This window comes from Drosophila yakuba, chromosome X, assembly GCF_016746365.2.
Source record: "Drosophila yakuba strain Tai18E2 chromosome X, Prin_Dyak_Tai18E2_2.1, whole genome shotgun sequence".
Lineage (NCBI taxonomy): Eukaryota > Metazoa > Arthropoda > Insecta > Diptera > Drosophilidae > Drosophila > Drosophila yakuba.
This window is the reverse complement of record NC_052526.2, coordinates 5,378,800-5,403,243: the sequence shown is the minus strand read 5'-3', so window position 1 is coordinate 5,403,243 and position 24,444 is coordinate 5,378,800. Positions and strand designations below refer to the sequence as shown.

The 24,444-nt window shown below is 38.2% G+C and overlaps 1 long non-coding RNA gene across 1 annotated transcript; it reads left to right on the top strand.

Annotated features, from left to right (window-relative positions):
- Positions 1–118: 118 nt before the first annotated feature.
- LOC122319584 lies at positions 119–14,608 on the top strand. Its single transcript, XR_006245184.1, has 3 exons — positions 119–437; positions 5,703–6,709; positions 14,024–14,608. It is a non-coding gene; the product is annotated as an uncharacterized LOC122319584 (long non-coding RNA).
- The last annotated feature ends 9,836 nt before the right edge of the window (positions 14,609–24,444 follow it).

Sequence of the window (24,444 nt, the reverse complement as noted above, 5' to 3'; positions counted from 1 at the left end):
CGTGAGCTCTCCGGCTCTCTTTGCTGTGCGCTCCACTCGTAGGAAAGAACGAGTGGAATTGTCGTAGGAGGGCGGTGGCGAGGGTGAGAAAATGGGGGGAATGGAGAAACGGGGAGAACCGAATGAGTCGAGCACTTCTGGCGGCTGGCAGCGCTTTGCTCGGGACTTGCTCGTTTATTTGCACGCATGTCGTCGACCAGGACGAATCGTTTGGCAGAACGCGGCTGAAAAAAGGATTCGGAAACGGGGCTGTAACGGTAATAGCGGCATACGCGTCCAACTGTAAACACGCGTGCAAACGCGCCATCTCGCTCGCACGCGCTAATGCCGCGATTTAAGTTTTGAAGTTTTGTTTTATTTTTTGCAAGTGTTCCAACAACAAATAACCAATAAAAAGCCTAACAAAACACAAACCCGAAACAGTTCTCAATAAATAGGTAAACTCAAAGAAAGAGAAAGAAACAGATTACACAAATTAACATCGAATTTGAAGCACACGACCACACAGTTTTGCAAAGGTGAATAACTGTAAACTTACTAAGCATAAGCACATAAGCAATGAAAGAAGACATGATAGATCCTGCCTTAATGTGGATGTCAGAATGGACTTGTAACGGTATATCCTGTTGCGTTTTCCCCTAACTGTTCGTAGCGAAAATAGATATGAAATATAATGAAATATAAAAAGTGCAGAAAATGCTACCCAAAAGAAGCAACTTATTCGGTCATAGATTTAAAACGAAACTAAAAATAAAGTGAATAAATCTTTGATAAGTATGCAACAAAGTCAGGTAAACCATTAAGTGGAATATGTAGCAAATGTAAAACCAGGGAACCCCAATTATCATAACTTCTTAGGCAAAAACCCTGTTGCTTCGGCCAAAGCAGCGTTGCATATTAATTGTGTGGCAAGACTGTTGCTTCTTGGGCGCTTTGTTAGCTAACTTTTACGTTAAATCATTGACAAATCAATGAATAAATAAATCAGAAGCCAGAGGCAGCCAGTGACAGCAACATGCACCGTGATCCACTTGGCGGCATGGTGCTAAATTATTAAAAACGCGAAGATGACAACAAAATTGTTCAAACTAGTCGCGGCGAATGGGTAAATGAGAAAGTAAAAAACAAATAAATTAAATTAAATTGGCAGCGATCGAACAGGGAGGCAGCGAGGAAAATGCTGAAGGTTGCAAATATATTATTTTATCGTTTCTCAGGCGCTACAAATTTGCTTTGCCACACACCATTCGTTCTATACTATTTATTGGTACTACAAAAAAATATCACATATTATATGTAAATGTGTTCTCTTATTAATGCACATGGATATTGTGTTTTTTATTAGTTCAGCCCAAAAATATGCGGTTATTTTTTTCCGTTTACATAATGCGAGTTACTAGTTTAGTTGGTTTAGATATTGTAGTAAATGAAAATTATATTTTCCGATCTTCCCAAATTCCCAATTCCCAAAGTCTTGGCCGAAATTTCCTCCATAGAAACATTGAGAAAAATACATTTCGCCATGACTTGACCTTGGCATATTTATTGTGGCGAAAAATTAAATTTAATGAGCAGGCAGAAAACATTGGAAAATTATAATAAACGAAATCAAATTCTGATTTCTATGTCTTATTTCTGTGCGGACTTTGTTGTTCTGTCAATTAAAGCCAGAAAAATTCTTAATGAGGCACGTAATAAGCTAGACAGCTGATTGTTCGCACCCCCTCTATAAAGATCGTACCCCTGACGATCCAAATTCAGCGAAATGTCATTAAAGAAGCTCGTAAAAATCCGAAATCCAAATTGCAAATAAATTAAGCATACGCAGAATGCGAAACCTAATGGTATATATCGGGATTATATAGTACATAACGTCTATGCGGATTGGAAATCTACATATTCTTTTCTGGGCATTGAGTTTTCCTTGGGCTCTAAATCTTTTAACGCAACGGATACTTGTATTTATTTTGCTTTTGCCGTCCGTATGCACCTGCAGGTGTTTCGATTTATAGTGTCATTGAAAATCATATTTTATTTATAATCTTTATATACGAGACGAGAATCTTAGGATCTGCATCGCTCACGCCGCTTTGTATACTTCATTTATTATTGCTCTTTATATTTAATTGACGCATTTAGTCCATAGGAACAGCAAAAACAAACGTGTAGTGCATATAGGAACGATATGTGAAAATTATATCTATAATGATGATATAGCTGATACATGTGGCAGTGTGCACATATTTTAGATTTGTTGCGCAGAGCTCTGCATATACATACATATTTATACAATATATATATGCATATATTTATCTGCCTATATGTATATATATTGAATTTTTATAGGCGAATCGAAATCAAAAATAACAGGAAAAAAATGATATAAATACGCAAAAATCCAATCAAATGTCACACTCGGTTGGATCTGAAGAGGATAGAGTGTTTTTTTTTTGAAAGGCGAGCGAAAAGGGTGAAACGATTGCGAAACAAAAAATATATCTATTATATATATCGAACAAATAGAGGTAGGAACAAGTAATCCGAAAAGTGGATAATTCAGTTCAATAGTATGAACAACTTTAAAGAAAGATATTCCATTTATATTAATATATATAATTAATATATATAATTAATATATTAATATATATAATTAATATATAGAATTTTCGACTGACCCTTCTAAGTTTCTAAATTCCGATCGTGTGACCTAGAAAAAAGAAAACCCTATCCCACCGCATTTAACCCTATAGTGCCCCCGCTGCCTTGGCATTTCGGCAGCACTTGCCCCAATTTGGTAATGAGCCATGTGGTGGTCAGCCCCCAGGCATTTACTGACCGATTTCCCCAAATGATTGCGATAAATTAACGTGTACCACCTGAGCGGAGGGACTGTGTAGCGGGGGGAGGTGGGCGGTCTGGTATTCTTATCAGAATGTTCAGAAGTTCCAACTGATAGAGCGTTCGGGCAAACAAAACCTAAAACGAGACCGAACGAAGCGAAAGTCAAACAAACAACAGAAATAACAATTTTTTGCCGGCAACGTTGCTAATGACGACACTGAAAAAAAGGGCGTTCGAGAAGGGGGAGGGGCCAATGGGGCAAGGGGTGTCAACTGCCGCGCGCTATTTGAAAATCGTTAACAACGTCAATGGCAACAAAAGTGCAGCACATTTTCTCAATCTGCACTTGGCAAAAAATAAGACTGCAGTCTTAAGGTTTTCTATGCATTAATTTAGTGCATTTTATTTAAAACTTATTTCTATTGCTCCCATATTAAACGTTTTTTCCAAAGTTATGTAGAAACTAAACAAACAAGTGCGAAAATAATTACTTTAATTTATTTGCTCATCACTTTATAGCATTTCGGTTAATTCCACCTAATAGCAGTCTGATAGCAGGTACTCAGAATGATATGTTTAGAAATATGATAAGATATAAAGAATAATTTATTTATTTCATTTTAATAAAGAGGGCACTCGTTAATTCAGATTACAAACATATATTTTTAATGAATTTTTAGAACAATTAATGAATTTCTTTGTTTATGATTAGTTTTTCTTACCACTTCCAATATTTTGCCATTTTTAATGTTTTTTTTTTTTTGCATTTTCCGTATATGTGCACAAGGGATATCGAATATCTTTTATTAATAATTCTAAGTTATTTCGGGTATTATTTGTTTTGGGGAGCTTCCGTTTTCCGGTCTTCATTTCAATTTCTTTTGGCTTTCGTCGCCGTCCCCCGCTTAACCCTACAGCGCCCCCTCGTTTTTTGTTGACGTTGGCTTAACACTTTCCGACTTTTTTTTCGATGCGGTTCGATGGCAACGGCGGTCGAAACTCAGAATCAGTCGGGCTGCGTTGTCAGAGCGGTTCTGTTCTGCTCGGAACTCGGAAGTGGGTACTCGGATCTGTGAATTGGAACTTGGTTTCCGATTCTATTCCAATTGGACTCTCGCTGGCAGCGCACATACAGTTCTATTTGGTGTTTGTTTAATTGCAATTATATTACGTAGTGCCAAAGCAGCAATGGCCATAGCCATAATAATAATAATAAAAATAACAATAACGACGGCACAACAGCAGCGCCAGCAGCAATAAACAAATTGATTTGTCATAACGAAGATCGGCAGTCGAGTAATAAAATCAAATAAGAAAGAAGCTCGTGATCGTGATTGTGATTGTGATTGTGATCATTACTGAACATCTACACATGCACATCCACAACGACAGACAACAATCAAGATTGAGCGCCGTCGTGCAATTTTTGCCCTGTTTCAGCAATTTCAGATTTAAGTGCAGCATGTGACTATTTTCCAACGAATTGACCATCGCAATTGAAATCGGAACAAGCAATTTGAAATGTGGCTGATTTTGCGTATTGAAATATTTTCGAATCTGTATAGATTCACAAAAACAACTCTGGAGATCGTTCGCGATCTGGGAGATATCTTATCTTTCGGGCAGCTGTAATAAACGTATCTAAACAAGTTTTATAATGTTCCATAATGATCATTAGATGGGTACTAACCTCTCTGTATCTTCTGGCACTGATAAGAATTGAAAGTGTTGCTCCCAGAGATCATTAATGATATAGCCTATTGCAAGATTACTATCTATGAGTATCGCTTGAATCATTCACACTTTTCATTCTCAAATGGTTGCTAACCCACTTAGTTTCCCTCCTTAGTAAATCAATCAGTTATGAAGTGTGTTTGCTTGAGTGGTTAGAGCATACTTGATTGATCGGTGATCAGAGCACTCGGATCGCATCAATATTTAAGTTTCACTTGTTGACTTTTCGAATTGATTGGGAAATTTGTTCAGAGATTTCGAGCAACCCTTTGATGATGATGTTTTCGCATCGTGATCTTTTGCTTCCTGTGATGTGAATGGCCTAAGATGAAATCGCTCTAATGGCAAAGTTTATTTTTCGAATTCATCCATATATGATGTTTAGTTTTGCTCTATTTCAATTGGTCCTCTACTTTTCTTGAACATATTTTTTTCGGTTGATTATAATCTGCAGCTGGCTTATAATGTGCTGTGATATCTTTAAGCAATAATAAATGAAAGCTAGAAAATATATATTAAACAAATCACGTAGGTTTAAAGGGTTAAACTACTATTTGTTTTCGTGATCTTTTTGATTTGCTTTAGTTTTAGTCATAATTAAGATTTGTCCGCTCCGTGATTTCCCATTTCCTCTGCTCAGTCTTCTCTCACGTTTCATGATGTTTTCGCTTTCCATTTTCATTTCCATTTCCAATTTTATTATGACTTTTTTGCGTGTGTGATTAAAACTGCCCGTCTCTCTCTGCCGTTCAGCATGCCGTTCTATTTTCATTTTTTTTATTTCGAATTCAGAGGCTGTTCGCTTTATTCAATTTCAGTTGGATTTCAGTTGATTTTGGCGCGTTGTGCTCGAGCGATCATCTCGGTGCGAAACGCGAAATGCGATCCCCGATTTGGGTGTGGAAAAATAAAAAGCAATCAAAGCAATACGAAACTGATTACAATAAATAAATAGTAGTTAAATAGGAGCACAGAAAGTAATACTAGTAAACTGGGTTCCCAGCAACCGATAAGCCCACTTACATATCTGTGCGGTCGTGTGTTTGTTTGTTTTTGCATATAATATACACCATATACATACATACTATACTATATACTACATACATAATACGTAATCATTAAAATAGTTTACAGTCTGCGGTTGATAAAGACTTTGATTGAAAGTTAAAGCGTGCGCTAAATAATAACGTCTTCGACTTCACTGAATGGGAAATCCGATGTTTTGTTAATTTTTTTTTTCGGTTACTGTGCTAGTCATCATAAGTCAGAAATTTGAAATTCGAATATAAAAATATTTGCGGCGATAGGCCAGCGGAAGCGGATAAACAACAGAGAAGCGGCGGCATCTGGAAAATAATAAAACTCAAAGGTTTGAGGTGAGTTCAGTTCCCTTTTTGAGTGTTCAAATCGAGTGAAAGAGCGGCGGCTGCGCACTTTTTATCGCGGGCTTTTCGCACAAGGGGGGTTTTTCCCGTCGACAAAAAACTGTCAAAAGAGCAAAAAGGCGGAAAAGAGACGAAACAACAACAAATGCAGCGGAACAGGGAAAAATGAAAAGGAAAATAGAAAACGACAACAAAAAGGCAGCCCAAACAACAACAAATGTAACGCGGAAAAGGCAGTTTTCTTTGGCCGCAGCAGCAGCAGCAGCATGCGGAAAAATCATCCGCAAGCGCCGCAAAACAAATATGATTTAATAAACAACTAAACGCCGATAGCAATAACCATGAGCAATATTACTATTAAATCTATTTAAATAAACCGTTATATTTTTGTTAAAACTACTTTTTTTTCGAGTGCTCAAAAGTGTGTGTGTGCATAAATAATTTAAGGAAAGCCACAAGCTGTGAAGCAAAAATGAAGACATTAGGTGCCAACAAATTAAATGAAAAACCAAACAAGCTCGGCAAGCAAATGAATAAAGTGTCTGAAAACAAAATATAAAACGCTTCGGGCAACTAAATAAATAAAGTGTCGTTGTAAATACATATGTTAATGTATATATATATATAAATCAAGCAAAAATCGGAATTTTCCTGCCCAAATGAATTGGCAAAACAACATAAACAACAAAATACCATAGGCGGCATTCTGCAGAGAGCAAGAAGCAGAGCAGAATCCGAGGAGACAAAAGGTAAGTGACCTTCTCCTGCACCACCCACAGCACCCACATTCGCCCACTCTTACCCCCCTTCACCCACTGCCACCCACTGCCCTGGCAAAAAAGAACAGAAGAAAAAAAACAACAAACTCCCGAATTCGAAGCAATTAAAAATTCTCAGCTCGTTGCCGTTTGGAGAGTGAGTTTGAAACAGGAAATGTTGCACGCATTTTCATTGCCTTCGCCGAGGAGTAGAATGAGTGAGGGGTACACTTTTTTGGGGGGCGGGGGACATTGAATTTTTCTGGGCAAAATAAAGGCCAGAGGCTGGCCGCTGTCGGCAAACATTTTCCTGCCTTAGGTTTATTGAATTTTATTGTTCTGTCGGTGGAGAAAAGCGCCTGCGTTGGGAAAACTGCGAGAGCAACGCGAAACCGAGTGGACCTGGCACTTTGAGAGTTTTCACGGGGAGGATGTTCTCAGCAGAGAATTAAAAGAGAGATATCTGAATGAATGAGCTGCATTCTCTTAGGGATTTTACGCTGAAGAAACGGAGGAACTTAACTCATTTATAATAATAAATAATAATAATAATTGTAATTGCAAACTCTCCATTATTTTTACAATTTTATTAGTGTTCTAGATTCGGAGAGCTTGATTTCTTAATTCTACTTATAGGAGATCAACTGTTTTTGCTGAAGTCACAGTTTACAGTTTACAGTTCCTGAGTCAGCGCCATTGAGTTGAGTTACTTGCATTTCCATCTGAGTTTTCATCCGTCTTGAGTGGCTGAACAAAGTGATACTGGGAGACGATGCTCCGAGTGGATTTTCGGGACTTGAGTCGCTTTTGTGCAGACTTTTGGTTCGTGGCCTACCACACAAACACACGAAAGGGCCGTGGAAAGCGCCGCTTTTCGGCCGTTTTTAGCCGCATTCCTGGCGTATCACGTTTGTGTGTTCTATCTGCCGGATTGGCAAGAATAAGGGCGGAAAGGGGGGTGCTGAGTTTCCCACCCACATTTTGACTCTGCTGGTTACTTAACCAACGGCTCTGGCATCATTTCGCTTTCAGTTTTCCCTTTTTTCCGCTCGCATTTTCCACCCACATTTTCTCGGTAATTTTTTTGGGACCTGGCGTCTTCGGTTTTTGCCACTTTATGGGCCCTGTCTTCCTCTTTTTACGACAACGTTGTCTTCTCCGTGGCGTTCAAGGCGTTCATGGCGTTACTTCCTTTCACTTCCTCCTTCGTCCTTTTGTGCTCCTTTCTCTTTTTGTCCGTTCCTTGGCGCTACTTCCGATCCTTCGGCGGCAACAACAAATTGGCGCCATTAGTAAAATTGTAATCAAGGCATTAGCATATATATTTTTTCTGGATAACCGAACATATAGTGGCAATGTCGTCCCTTACAAGATGCCACCAGAAATAATAATCAGGTATGCATCCCTGTGGGCTTCATTCGTGTAGTTGGCAAGGTCGTTCACTTAATGGTGGGACATTTGTTGGGTACCTTTTCACCTTTAAGGGTAAAATAAATACCAATAACTAACCGGATTAATAAATTTCTATCCTCTAGAATCTTTAATTCAATTATGGCCAAGTTTTTGACAGCTCTTGATGTTCTGAAAGCACAAAGCGAACCCTTCGTTTTTTCCAAGTGGCAAGACGTTCTCTTTCTTTTTCCTACATCATCGCTCGTTTATTCTAAAGTAATCCCATAATTACACTCATTATAGGACCTACTCTTTAAAGTGGAATCGACAGTCATTTGGACAACGCTGATTTCTTTTATTTATCTATTTATTTTCCCATACTCATACAAGTTTCCTTTTTTGGCTTGTTCAACCAACACAAATCGGTGGAAAACAAGACCAAATAAAAGGAGGAAAAAGATTTTCAAACAGCCCAAACCTTGTCAAATAGTATAGAGCAAATGTTTTTATATTAGGTGGCCAGAGCGAAAAATAAAGGGAAAAGAGAAAAAATGGAAGAGGTGGAAACCACCGACAGGGGGCGCCACTAATGAGGCCCTTGGGGAACATATTAAACTTCTGGCAACAAAACAAAAATATCCAAACACACATGAGAATACGCTAGAAACACTACAAAAAAATATCCAAAGCTGTCCGTAGTTATCTTTTAAAAGCATACATGGGAACTCATGGTAAATATTGTGTAGTGCTAATAATGCATTACCTGTAAACGTATAGGATGCTTGGTGTTAATTTGTTAAAAACTGAAGATTTAAAGCAGAGAACTTTTCTCTCTGTAATGTTGCTAAAAGTGAAATGGATTTTGTGCCAAAACCGATCGCATTTTCTTTGGAACTCGGGTAACTTAATTTAGAAAATAAACAAAAATGGAAACAGGATGGCTGAGATTGTAGAGCGGTAAAGAGGGAGAATTTTTCGGGGTATTTCGCTCCTTACTTTGGGCAAAGACAAATCACAAAGAGTTCTCCACCCAAGAAAAACCTTAAAAAAAAGCAATAAAAATAAAAGCCCAGAAAACCGACAAGTTACACGCTCAACGCAACTGACTTACAAAATTAAAGTAATAATAACTTTGTTCCACCATCGCCCCTGTCCAAAAAAAATGGTTTTTCCTTCAATAAGTTGAATTTTTCCTCCTTTTCATTTGTCCCTTGACTTACGCACAGTCGCAAATGACTTTTCGGCTATGGAATTCCATTTGACACAATTATGCGTTTCCCATATTAAGCTGAAAAATTCGAATAATTGCAGAGTTTCAACTATTTTTCGTTTAATAACATGCTGTGTAAACAAAGTGGCATGTTATGTTGAGTAACAATCATTTTATAATTAATAAAATATTAAGGAATTATTTTATCTAAAATATCATTCAATGTCACGCTTAAATTTCTAGTATCAAGATATTTTTTTGTTGTTGAGATTTTTTTTCCGTTTAGTAATTCTATATTTTAAGAAGCTGTATATCCAACATATATTCGTATTTGCCTATGCCAGCAAAACTTTTGACTTGTGAACTTTTCCGCGAAAACATAAGACCATAAAATAACACAGAAACCGCTGCTGCTTCAGTTGGTTTGTTGTTTTCTTGGTTTGTTGGCTCTGCGACAACACAAACAAGCAAAAAGGCAATACCAGCGGCCAAGTCAAAGTTGCGAGTGGCCTAAAGTAATATTAATGGGAATGGCAGTTCATTGTTTAAATTTCCGCCCCCAAACCCCAAAATTCTCCCAACCCCCCTTCTGTCGGGACATTTGCCCCCGATTTGCTAGTGAAGGAAAGTGCTGAACCCCCCAAAAAAAACCTACACAAATAACCGCACTGAAAAAAAACTAGTTAGAAACATCAGCTACCTCATGTAAATTCGAAATAATTGCTTTTCTGAAGTGTTCAAGGGAAAATCAAATATAATGAAGCGGTTGAAATGATTATCACATGTATTTTTAATAAATCCCAAGTTTCTAGCAGTGTACACATTTCAGAGGCTTAGGGCGCGGTCAAAGAACACTCAGCAATTATTTGCATACAACACTCATCGCGACTGTGTGTACGTGTGTGTGTGAAAAGCGCGTGAAAATGTTGGGAAAAATAATAAATGAATTAGCAAACATTTGAACCGAACATTTGCATTCCCTAAAGTGTCAAAAAAGAAACTAAAGAAAATTTAAATCTTGCAGATTTATTTGGGTATTTAATTAGTACTGACCACCAAGGAATTAAGTAAAATAACAATAGTTTAGATATTACGAAATAATACATTTTGTATTAAATGAAATAAAGTTAGTGTTAGTAGCATTTTAAAATGTGCTTTAGTCCCACAAATGTTTCCTAACATTGAAATTCAAGCAGAAAACATATTTTCTAACAAAAAAACCACAAAAGGAGAGAACCGCTTATTATGATGAAAATGCCATAGTCGAATGCCAAAATGCCAGGACAAACACTTATTTGTATATACAAAAATAGTACAAAAGAGCGAGAGGGTGCTATACCCCACTTGTGGGGGTGAGAGAGAGGGCGATAGTGGCTGGAAAAACGAAGAAAAGCCCTCGGGGATGGGTGCGAAAAATTCCTGAAGTTCTTAGCGCTAAGGAAACCACAAGCCCTCTGGCGGCTCTTTTCCCCCTTATCTTCCCTTTCCCGCTTGCCCAGTGTTTTCTCCCTACTTTTTCTACACCCCTCCCCTTCTACCTCTCTTTTCTCTCGGTGTATGTTTGTCCAGGGCTTTGACTGGTATTTTAAGTGATTTAATGTTTGGCTTTTGCTGGAACAGATGAAGTTGAGGTAATATGGAGGGCAACTTTACGCCACACCCTCCAAAAAGAAAGTGGGTGAAAACGGAGAGAAATTATAGTGCACGGCGAAAGAAATTTGGGGAGGAGTAGGTGGTGGTAGGTGGTAAAAAATGCTGTTGCTGCCAAAATATTTCCGAGCAAATGTTACGCATACTCAGCATAAATCTGTCCATACACAAACATTATTTTTGGCAAATCCCAACATTCGGAGAAAATCAGTGGGGGAATTATGGGCAACAATTTGGGCCACAGGTGCTGAATCTCTGAACCCGAGTTGCCATTTTACCCACAATTAAACGCATTCTCTACGCACCCCAATTACATTTCAGAAATAGACTCTCCATTTTCCTGGAAAGAGCAGATGCCGTTTAGCTGCAGGAAAGATAAAGTAAGAGCAAGATTAGATAAGTAGACACGTGGGTTGAGAATAACAGTTCGTTCAAGTCTATTGAGGAAGTCCTAAGGAATTGCAGTAAATCAAAAAGTATGAAAGTAGTTGAAAGCACACTGTTGCAGCTCTTCATACACTAATTTGTAAACTTATTAAAATGGCAGCATTTACCGAAGTGGTGATCTATCTTCAGTTATCTTCAAAATGCAGCAACGCTTTATTAGCATTAATATAGTTGACCCGAAAACTTTTAGTTTCACGGACGAAAAATTTCACACAAAGCATAGTGGAACACCATGACTGGAGGGGCTCCCTTACATATCCTAATAGGATTCATATCCAGAAGCTTGGTGAGATTGTGTGGGTGTTTTTACGGACACCCAGTCGATGTTGTGAGTGCCCCTGGACGTCCTTGAATTGTATCAGTAACCCCAGGATTTTGCCGCCTGGATCTTTGCCTCGAATTTGGGGCAGAGATTTTCCTCACCACATTTTCCCATCCTGAATTGTCCTCCCTCTTTTTGTGCTGACATCGTCTAATTTCAATTTATTTAGCCTACCAATGACAAAGCAGAAAATGCACTCGAGTCCTTTGGCACCGAGCCTTAAAGTGGCTGGCTAATTTCGATGTCCTCTGGCTTCCATTTTCCATTTTCCACCCTCAAGTCAGCACTTTTCCGCTCGGCACTCAGAGATTTTCCGTTTCGGCAGCTTGGCAACCGAAAATCAACAAGTGAAAATGCAAATGTGATTATTTATTAAGCGCTTTAAACATTTTTTTTCTCGTGCTTTATTTGAGGGCGTTCTCCATCAACAGGTAAACAATTTGCTTTGACTTTGTTTGGGCCGTGTCGCATTGAAATGGAAATTCATGGGAAACTTAAATGCGAGAAATGTACAAGCGATTGCCTTGTCTTTGTTTTTCCCAGCTATTTTAATATTCTTGTATATTTTCTTTGGGGTAATTGCACATAAGACTGCCTTCTTGATTAAACGTCAATGGGATTAAAGTATTCGTTACGGTTTCCCCTTCCAATTTCCTATTCCTTGCTTTCCACAGCTTTTCCGCTGCTGTTGTTGTGCATAATTTTGGCTTCACAAGGTGAACAAAGATAGGAAAAATTGATAGCGGGAAAAATTTGGCCAATTTAGGGATGGTTTTTACACTTTTAAATTTTATGAAATTTTTGAAAGACTTTTGCTTATACATATTTATATTGTAAGCATGCCTCTTTTGGTGAGCTTAATCTTATTAAACTTTTTAATTTCAATTTAAACTCTCCATATTTATTTATAACACATCTAGGTCATTTCTTGATTTCCAACATGAATGGTTTGTTAGTGACAGAATCGCTAATTAAATTAAAATTGTTTCAGGCATGGTGGGGATTACCCCCAAAAATGTAGAGTGCGTAAAATGGTGGCGGGAAAACTTGCTTTTCCCAGGGGTGAAATCCTTAATGAGCCTTTGCCTTTTTCATTTTGTCCTGTGTCCCTCAACAGTTGCTCGGCTTCCGTTCCTTCGGCATGCAAATTAATTTAAAACAATTTCTTTTCTGGTTTCTGGTCCCCTGGCAAACTAATAAGGTATACAAAATATTCAACACCTCCCGTACATTCCGCGATTTTAAACAGCGCTGGCTGAGACACTAGCAAGCTTATGAATTGTACATATTGTTAAATATTAATATATTTATTTATCTGATGATAAGTAAGCTTGTGAAATTACTAGCAAACAGGAGGTGTTTAAGAGAGGATGTTCGGATGATGAGAGTTTTTTAAGTATAAATTGAAATTTGGACAAACATGCAAACTGTACTCCTACTTTGAGCACAGCTGTGGGTGTGTGTGTATGCTACACACGAAATAAGCATCATTAAGCGCTTGGCAGGCGTGCCTTAAAACGGGGAGTGGTCGTGGGCGGAGTTTTGGCCAGGTTGAAGATGATTTTCCGAAAAATATATATGTACATACATATATAATGTTTGCCACTGCATTTGGTAAAAATGGGCGACAGCTGGAAGATGCCTTGAGGGCATTTTCATTTTACACACAGGCCGGGCTCAAGTTACCAAAGTGCGAAGGAAAACCTGGTAAACGGGAAAGCTGGTCCTTTCACAAGAGCAAAAGCATGTCGAGCCCAAAAAAAAAACCAAGAAAAAAAAATTCGTCAAGGTGTTCCAGCCAAGCATTAGAAAGATGGACAAAGACGCAAAGGAAAAATGATGCACAGGAGCCTTTTTGCGTGTAAAAAAGAACCTTTGTGGGTCTTTTTTTTTGGGGTCCTTTTGCCTCTCAATATTGCGTATTGGCAGCTTCTTTAGCTTAAATAATATGAAACGCAAAAATGAAGATGGATCGCATAACAGTCACAACAACAACGCTAAATGGCAGTGTAAAGTGTTGCTAATGGAGTGGGAAAAATGGAAAATGAAGAGGACAGGGTATTCTTGACGAAAAGCCGCACCAACTAAGTGAAACTTGTGGCGTATATCCATTTAATTTACCTTTCATATAATACATATGACGTGATTGAATTCCAAATAGATCTGCTACAGATTTGTGGAATTAATTTAGCCAGTTTTAGCTGTGTATAATTAAAAGCAGCAATACATACTATACATATGTAATATGTCATTCTAATATGCGTTTTTCTCTGTTTCATTGCAGGTACGTTTATACTTACGCTCGAACATCGAATTAGGTGTGACTAAACGTATGTAACTAGGTGTACGCATTTATATACATATATCATGGTTATATACACTCAAAACCCGATCCAAACCCCCCAACGTCTCGTGTTTAACAAATTGGCATTAGTTTAATTGGCAGTGAGCGGGTAACTACTTCGGTGGCTGTGTGGGTTGATCCAGGGTGAATCGAACGGTGGCAAATTATGGCTTATAAAGTTCCAAATGAAATTATAGCCATTGAATTAACTAATTGCATTTCCCGTGGTCCCCGAAAGGGGTTACCGCATACACATTCCGGACATACAAGACAAACAGGACAAATAGGACATGCTGGACATGCTGTACTCCCCAAATTTCCCCCTTTCCGTTGGTTAATCAAGTATAATCAATGGCTGTGTCCCCTTCTTAGGGATGATTACATTCCGTGGACTGCGGTCAAGAAATTTGAGCACATTTCTGCGTGCATTACTTAACATTTTGATTAATTAGCTGTAGTTCACTGTACGCAAATTTGAAACAAATCTCTAGATTCTTTCAGAGGAATAAATATTTTAGAAATAAACATCTTAGAAAGTGTAGCACAATCAAATTTCGAGTAAAGAATACATTTTTTTTCAGCTACTTATGACGTTTAATATCTCCCTTCCTGCACTCCATTTCGAGCCCCTTTATCCTAAGTCCTTCGCATTAGCCTTGTGGTAGTCCCTTTAATGCGCTTAACATCTCCTGAGCATCCTAAGCTGCTGTTCTTTGAGCACACGATTGTGGTCGGGATCTGGGAGAGTTCAGTGTCCTTAAAGGCACTGTGGGGAAATTGTCGGTATACTCTCAGATTGTTGTGTATAAACGAAACATTTTAACACTGCTAAATACATAATTGTGGTGGAAAAAATTGATAATTTATATTCCTTTCCAGCCCAAGAGAATCAAATAATTGATTTTTGTGTTAAGCCACCAACAATAACATGGGGGCAGTACTTTTCCTACTACAAAGCATGTTTTCATAATACTCTATGATTTCAATACTTTACAAAGCAGCTATTAATGCAAACTCATTGATTTATTTTCTGCGTGTATTCTTACGTATGCATGGAGGGCGTTGTAAATGATGGGCAGTTCGCACTCCAATCTTGAGTTTGGGATTGAACACAGACCTGGAATAAAAAAGTGGCTAGGAAAGCGGAGGAATAATAGCTTAGCTCGGTACCGGATGTGTGTTAAAACCCCCGTGAAAACCGGCGAAAATTGAGCTCCCTTAAGCCTTTGCCATGGCAATTTGTTTCGCAACAGTTGAACAAATTTAATGCAATAAGCCAGCACGGCGCTGAAAATTAAAATCCTTTTATGTTTAATATTAAACAAAATATTAAATATTTTTCACTGAAGCTCACTAATAATTGTGCCAATTAAGTTTTAAAAACATGTTGTGATGGAATTCAGTATAAACTGAATTCCATACTTTTATCTTAAACTCAAGAACGTGCAATTTTGCCAAGTGTTATCATAGCGCTGCCCCCATAGCAACGCATCAAATCTGTGTCTATATTTTGTGGCCCGAGGATATTTCGTTTAACTTTTTCTGAATGAAATATTCCATTTTATGAACGAGATGTGTGTGTTGCGTTTGCCGTGGCCAAACTTACACAGCCGCTCGTTTCTAATGGTAAGCTGCAATTTATAACAATTTAATTGACACATAACTCAGCACTAAGCTTCAACTAAGCCACAAAATGTGCATCTTCATCCAGCCAAGTGTCAACAAGAAGCCACATAGGGGTTAAGGAGGCAACGGGCCTTCAACGGGTTAAGGGAACGGCTTAATAGAAGGGCTAGAAATATTTTCCTATTGCAATTTAAAGTGTTTATCTTGTGGCAGAGCGGGGAGGAAGTAATAAATTGTATTTGCAATTTCGCAATAAAATGAAAATTCGTAGAAAAATGGAAATTCATAGAGAAAAGAGATAAATGGATGACAACGAGGGCTGGTTGTTGTTCAAGTGTCTCGTCCAAGTATATACACATATATACATCTGTTAGTACACGTACCATTTAAGTGGGAACATTCACAAATGGAAACTGCCCAGAAATATGAACAGAAATCTACAAAATACTGAAATAATCAAATGGCTTTCACCTTTTTTCCTATATTTCAATCATATTTAAGAGGAGCACAGTTTCTGTTTTAATACTTTTCTTCCGTTTATTTCGATAATGCGTCTAAACTCATGATTCCTCTATCATCAAAGTCCTAATTCGTCAATCAGCGAACTTCTTAATTCAACTAAAACAGCTTTCAAACGAATAAAGTAAAATGATGTGCGAAGTAAATTTCCATTAGACGGCGGAAATTCGCATATAATTCAGCATAATTTACAACTGTTTTTGGAAAACTCTTAAGTATTTATGGAAGTGGGTGGTTTTAGTATTATAAATATACACACATACAAATTGATCGTAAATCTTGGCCATTTCCCCGATTCTGTTATGTTTTTTGCCTGCCCTTGTCCGATTTGCATTTCCCTTGGGCATAAATTTCGATTTTCCATTTCTTCTTCTTTGATCATTCCATTTCAACACGAATTAGCATTTGGCAACTTTATTAAAACGATTTTTTCAGGTTTTCTTTTTTTTTTTTCATAATTTCTTAGACACTTGTGCAACAAGTTGACGGCTGCCGGTGACGCACAACAGAAATTTATGATTACCACAAAAACCGAAATCCGAATTTCAGAACTTATGAATTTTATTTATGCTCTTTATTTTCCCAAAGTTTGCTGGTCGGCGGAATTTATTGGAAAAATGTAAATGAAACATAAATATATGGCGGTTGACATGTGTGTCCTGGTCTTCAGTTTTTCTCTTGGCATCTCTGATTATTTTTCTTTGCCCGATTTTCTTGAGGGTTTTTCACTCTTAAACCATTTTCAATTGCATCGTTAAGAGCTTTGAGGTCATGTGCTGCTTAGCCTTTCGCTATATGGATGAGATGCCATATGTATTTATATACATATATGTTAAAGACTTGGAGATGACAGCCAGTGATGAGATCAATGTATGTAATGTAAAAATGATAAGATGAAATAGAAAACAAGAGAGAACGCTATAGTCGAGTTCCCCGACTATCTGATACCCGTTACTCAGCTAGTGGAAGGGAGAAGGAGAGTCTTAAACACAGTTTTTGGCGGTTTGTAGGCGTTATAGTGGGCGTGGCAGAAAGTTTTTTGGCAAATCGATAGAAATTTACAAGACCAATACAAAAATGAAAAAATATCAAAACATTTTTCAAAAGTGTAGGCGTGGCAGTTTTGGGCGGTTTGTGGGCGTTAGAGTGGGCGTGGCGACATGAATCGACAAACTTGCGCTGCGTCTATGTCCCTGGAGTCTGTATACTCAGTCTCAACTTTCTAGCCTTTGTACTTCCTGAGATCTCGACGTTCATACGGACAGACGGACAGACAGACGGACAGACGGACAGACAGACGGACAGACAGACGGACAGACAGACGGACAGACAGACGGACAGACAGACGGACAGACAGACAGACGGACGGACAGACGGACATGGCCAGATCGACTCGGCTACTGATCCTGATCAAGAATATATATACTTTATATGGTCGGAAACGCTTCCTTCTGCCTGTTACATACTTTTCAACGAATTAAGTATACCCCTTTAATTCTACGAGTAACGGGTATAAAAAACATCAATTTGTCCTGTTTATAGTTACAATAGAAATTAGTTTTTACACCTCGATGTATTTAAAAGTTATAACCGCAAATAATGGGTGACTAATTTTATATTTGCCACCGAAATGACATCTCTAATGCCAATATGCACCCGCAAGATAGTTTTCGCATACATTTTTTTTCTGCGGAAGGCTGACAGAGTGGAAGCCAAGTTAAAATGCAATTGAAAAGCCATTTAAGAAACTCACTGAAAGGGAAAAAGAGTGCCTTTAGGGAAGTTTAAGGGCAGATATCCAAATGCTTTTCTTGGCCATATGCAGAGGAGCATAAAATCCAGATAAAAAGAGGCTATTAGGCTTAGGCCAAGAAAATGGCAGACTGGCATGACTGGAGGGTGTAAAATTCGATTTAGGGGTTTTATAGCAGACCGGCAACTGTTTTACTAGCACTTTATCGCTAGATCTACTACATCTACTACAACCATTGCCATTACCAATTACCACCGAGTTTACTGCATAGTCAAGCTGATTAATCAACCTAAAGCTCTCACTGCTAATTGATTCGGTGCCCGTATGATTCATCATCGGTTAATTGACGGAGATACCTGCACAACCTCAAACGTCGAATTTCTGGGCATTGCACTTACTTTGAAGTTCATGGATATTTGCTCTGGAAATGCATTACATAATAATGCGTTAATAACATTATATAGTTCGTAAGAGTAATTTTGTATTAGATTACATTATTCACGAGCTTCTTGTTTCCTTAAGATTATATTTTATATTCGGTGTGGCATAGAATAGATACTTTGATTTGAGTAATTTTTGCAGTCAAGGGCTTTGTAAATGTGTCCCGGCATTGTGCCATCTCCGATTCCCAACTGGGAACTCTCCGACTTTGCAACTGCCAATCTAGATTATCGTTTCAGCTGTTTAATTCAGCAATTGCAACTGGATAATGACATATCCTGCCCATATGCTGAGTATATCCACTCCATCATCGTGTCTCCCTGTCTGCGTCCCTGTTGTTTGTGGAACTGCGGAATTCCACTGGGAGTCGGCTTTAATGCATTTAAGTATCATGCAATGGGGGCCCCAATGCAATTAGACAAAAGCCAGATACAACCGCAGCAGCAACAACTTGATTAGACACTGCAACTGTTGCATAACAATTACATGGCACTCATGCCATTCGATAACTAGCTCTTGAAGTGCTTTTCATAATGCGATATCATAAGTACTGCATAAGTTGCTTTACTTTCCGCAAAATGCCAACAGCTGTGCCCAAATGTACATTCCTCATCTGCACTAAAATCCATTATTTTCAAAAAATATGAGCTGAATTGAATTGAAATGGTATAATGGGATTTCCATATATTTACCAGATTAATGCCGTTCATTTGCTTTATTCATTCATGTTGCCCTTTTATTTGCACTAAATAGCGACGAGTGGTTTAAACAGCTTTTGAACCCAAAACCTTTTTTCACGTGTTCATAATTTCGGAGAATACGAATAAATGGATTAACAAACTAAAACGAAAGGCGATCAATTGGAGTTTGCATTATACTTTCCATAGCTTTGATTTCTAAAGTGGGCAAATGTTTGCCGAACGCTTGGAAATGCCGGATGGTTTTTCCCCAACCACTGGGTGCACTCTAGACAATAATCACTGTAAATGCTATTTACTCAAGTGCTCGATTTGTGTTCGGGCTTTAAGTGCGTTTGTTTGTCTTTCATCGTCAGAATTTTAACGCTGTAACCACAAAAACGAATCTCAGCCACACATGTGGTCCCAAAATACCCGTGCCGTGCCCTTTATCCTTTATTTCTGTTCTTAGCTGAGCAAATATTTGGCCCAAATGCAAACAAAGTTCGAGCAACAGCAGCTGGCAAGTAAATTATTGTCATCTGCATGTGCAATTGGGCCAGCTTTTGTGGCTGATAGTGAAATTGCTATCTCAGTTTTATACGACTACGAAATTCAGTTTTTGCCAGAGCTTTGGGTTAAAAATTCCCACTGACCTATACTAAATCAAACAAATACTTAAATATTTGCGGCCATTTTATGGAAGCTGCACTTGTAGTCACTTTATCACCCTATACACTATAATTTGTATGTAACCAATGGTGGTTTTAATTCAAAAATGGCGTAGAATGAATATTAATTGTCTTCTTCTCTAACAAGTTCCAGTTTGTACTATAACGAAACCCCTTCAACAGTGCTTGGAAATACGCTTGAAAAACTGGGAAAACTGGGAAGACTGGGAAATGGGGGAAAGCGCGTTGCGCGACACGCATAAATTGCCAAGAGCATGTTGATGGCGGTGGCGGTAGCGAAACACAATTTTCCTATTACTGAAAAGGATTTTGTTGCAATTAGAAAATGCACTCTGAAAGGGTGGGTGCACCAGCATGATTGCATAGCATTGTTAAGCGCACAAAAAAAAACACGTTGAAAATACATTGTTGCATTTTTCATACTATATATCACGTTATTAGTTTATGTTGCCAACTTCGCCCTAATGAAGCGTATTAGAGAACAAATGAAGCAATAAAATATTTATGATGGACGAGCTATGCATAATTCAGCCAATGCAAATACACAACTGCAATTTGGAAACGCAACGAAACTTTCCAATTGTTTTGTTTGCCTGTTTTTGTTTACGCGAAAACTGTCAAAAGCACAGCGGCACTTAAATAAATTGTATATATTTATGATTTAAAATGCAGAGTCTGTCAGCTTTAGTCAGCGCAGAAATTCTACAGTAGGTGTACATTTAACAATACTACTAAGCTATGTTCGTTGTTTTTATAGCCGATCTAAAACTCGCAGACGCCCCATTAAATTTTGCTGGCCAATACCAGGAAAAACACTTTTCCTTCGTCACCTGCCAGAGCATAAAAGTCAAAGAAAACATAAATCAAAAGCGCTGACCGCGCAAGAAAAAGACATAAGCGAAAATTACAGCGACCGAGCGAATAGTTCAAATCGGAAAACATTAATTAAGCAACACAATAAAAGCACAAAGGCATCAACGAGATTAATATGCGTAATTTGCCAAACTGAAAATGGCGCAAAGATACAAAAATAAACATTTGGAAATAATTCGCACAATTTTTTCATCATTCATTTCTTTGCGGGCTTTCCTTGACTCTTGTTAACCAAACCAATTTTGTTTACGAAAATATTTATTAGTCATTTCAACGGTCTGTTAATTAAATGTTCAGCAAAAAATATTACTTTCGGTGCCAGGGACAAAAATAAACATTAAAAGGAGCACCACCAGCTCTATAATTGTCGGCAATTTGTGCCAGAATAAAAACGAATAGAGAAATCATTGGGAATTATTGCTCTATTAATATTTTGACGGACGCAAATTGTCTGCTTTTTCGATGTGTGCTCTTGAAAATTCATCAAGATTTTTTATTTTTAAGCCAGCAAAACTTAATTGAAATATTTGCTTTGACTTTGTCAGGCTGAAAAATACGCGTTAAAGAATGTTTATGACAGTCACAGTGTACACATAATATTGTTGTCACTGGTGATTCTGCATTCCAAGATTATGTAGCTAATTTGAGGAATAATATATTAATACAAGCCATTCTTAAACGAATGCTATTTCTGTTTCGAAACGTAGAATCTAAAAGATTTGTGGATATCCCAGCATAAACCACAACAGACCAAACTTCTGAGTTGACGAGAAGTCGGCGCGTGGGAGACCACAAATGCTTCAAAGCTAGATTTTTGGAAAACAAGTTTGCGATAAATTTGAGCAGATTACAGTGGTCGGCGGATCAGAGGGCAAAGGATAGGATATTTACCCGGGCACCCAACGACCATCTGGCCCTCTAACCCACCTGCTTTCATTTCATTTAAGCCATCAAATAGTTTGCCTTTTCGGCCAAAAGCCTTTCAATTTGTTGCCGTTGTTAACTGCTCGAGGCGAATGTTTGTGCCCCACAAAAAAGGAAGGGAAAAGTCGTGGATAATGGCGGGGAAAAATGCTTATACGAGTATATGTACATGCATGTGTATTTTCTATTGCAGACAAACTCTTAAACTTTACAAACAGCAAGCAAACAGAAGCATAATGTAAACAAAAACGTGTGTTTAAAATCAGACAAAACTTAAGTAAAATAAAAACCTGCTCCATGCCGTTGATGTAGTATATCAAAGGAGCTGCTTAATATATATATAAATATTTACCGACAAAAAAAATACAACAACGAACCATCAACGATGGAAACTTTATTAATTGCCAGCAAGTTTCCAACTCTTCTCTGGAATTTTTGGTTTGTTTAGGTAATTTAAATTATGACCGTGCGTTCTTTACTTTTGATTAACACAGTTTTATGTTGTTTTGTTTTCATTTAAGTTAGTTTTGCTTCGCTAGAGCAATTAAAGCAGTTTTATGTAATCCCCATCCCAATTTAGCATGGCAACTTCGCGGCCGAGGGCCTAATTCATTCCCTATTCCCAGAATCGACTTACATAAGAAGGAACTCGGACCCAAAGCAGGGCATCTGGCCAACAGAAAAGCAAAGCAAAGCTATTGCCATAGCCATAGCATTTGGCCACTCGAGCAGCTGAGCAGCCCAGCATATGTGACTGTGTCCTGGATTGACACAATTGTCGACCAATGTCAATGCCTACGAGTTTGTGCACAGTGGTTCAAGGTTCGTAAAAAGCCAAGCTTATTTTCCCAACCAACACACGGTGTATACAATCTTACAATTGACTTTGTTGACTTTTTTTTTTACCTTTTTATCGTTTTATTTCAGCCATGTTTTGTATTTGAGTTGCCTTTATCGGCGTTTACTACTGGACCATTTTACATTAAAAAATATTCTTTATTGGTCATTAAGAATGATTTATTTTGTGGAAAGCTTACAACTTGAAGTCAGTGTGCCTCTTTTGTAATCCTGCCGCTTAGATTGTCCTGCCGGCCCGGCCCATTCTCTCTGCCACCGCCCACTGCGCAGGCGTTTCGCCCTCTCTTTCTCTCCGGCGCTTTCTTTGTATTTGTATGTGAGTTCCGCTCAAATGAACTCACTCAACTTTTCTCAGCCCGCTCTGGTCCTTCACCGTTATTTGCTTCGTTCGTTGCCCTTGTAACGGCGGGCTTCTCAGCTCCAGCCGCCTTTGCACTGAGAAAAATAATACTCATATGAAACAGGCAAGCAAACCTGTATTTTTCTCATCTGTATGACATTCTTCGATTGGCCAACACAAATACATATTTTGGTCCAAGCTCGGAAAATCATGGCTAGCAAATCTCTTACTTAAATTACCCATTGATTTCTATTTTTCGAAAAAGAAACGTGAAAATTAAGAAAAATGATGCAAAAACTAGTAGAAAAATGTGTTGATTCAACTTTGCTGTCCTTCTGTGTCCTTTTCTCGGTGTTCTTTCGTTGTGTTGCTTTTATGTAATTACATACAGAAGAGAGCAATTTTCCGTCCATTTTTGTTTTTTACTTTTGCCATTTTGACCCCATTCGACTGCCGCTTACCTTTTCGTAACTCATACATTCTTGTTGTTGCCCCACCGGCAAACTTGAAGCATCCATAAATTGTAATTAAAGCAAAATAGAGTCCAGGAAAGGGCTGATTAAAATGGGGTTGGCGCCAAAATTCGCTAGGCGTGACATTATTAAAAAACAAGTTGCAACAAACTTTTAATTAGATTACTCAACGCCAACGTCAGCTGTTGCATGTGTTTATACTTTTTTCCTATACTATTTTCTTGTTTGTTTATTGTTTTTTTTTTTTTTTTCGTGGGCAGGGTGGTGGCAGCTCCGAAAAGGGGAATGGCTCCATATTCTGTGCATCCCACACACATTCCTTGGAAAACTTTTACTTCGACTTGCACTTGTCTAGCTTGCGAAAGTTTTCGAGCTCTGTTTTCCAAACTTTAAAATTGCTGTCATCACAGCAGGATATTGGGCAGCGTACCGAAATCTGACGGCTGCGACACTTAATAGCGGGAAAATCAAGGAAAATTAAGTATTAAGGCTTTAAAATTGTAATTAAAACTTGCGGATAAACTTTTATTGAGTTTGCACAATATGTGATAACCAAATCATAAAATGCACAGTTTGGCAAAGACTTAAACAATTAAAACTGAAAACAATTGAATTGAAACAACATTAAATTGTTTTGCTGAACGTTGATATGCTACACTAACTAAGTATGGTTTCGAATGCATTCGAAATGAAGATATAAAGTTGAGCGAAATATTGCGTAACCTTTGATAACCCATAACGACTGAAGTGGATGCGAATTGTGGGTTGCCTGGCGTCAGTGCGAAGGAATTTGGCATAAATTCACTCTATTCGCCCGTCTATTTCGCTATATTCCCGCTGCTGTCAACCAGCCAGCGCTGCTTTGGGGCAATGGCATTGGGGAAGGTAGAAAATGTGGGGAAACTGGTTGGGAAAAGCGGAGTGGAAGCGGGTGAGAAAGCGGACATTGAAAGCTACATCGAAAGCGGATGCCACTTTTATTATTTTTTTCTTTTTGCTGGCCCCTTGGGCGGGAATCAACAGTTTGATTGCTACACTCGCATTCTATCACTCACACTGATACTCACACACACACACTCGCATAACCGTCCTCCAAGGAACTCACGAACATACATACATACACATTCCTTTCGCTTAGAGCTACATTTCAGTTCGTTAGCATCGAAGTTTAATGGGCGACACTTC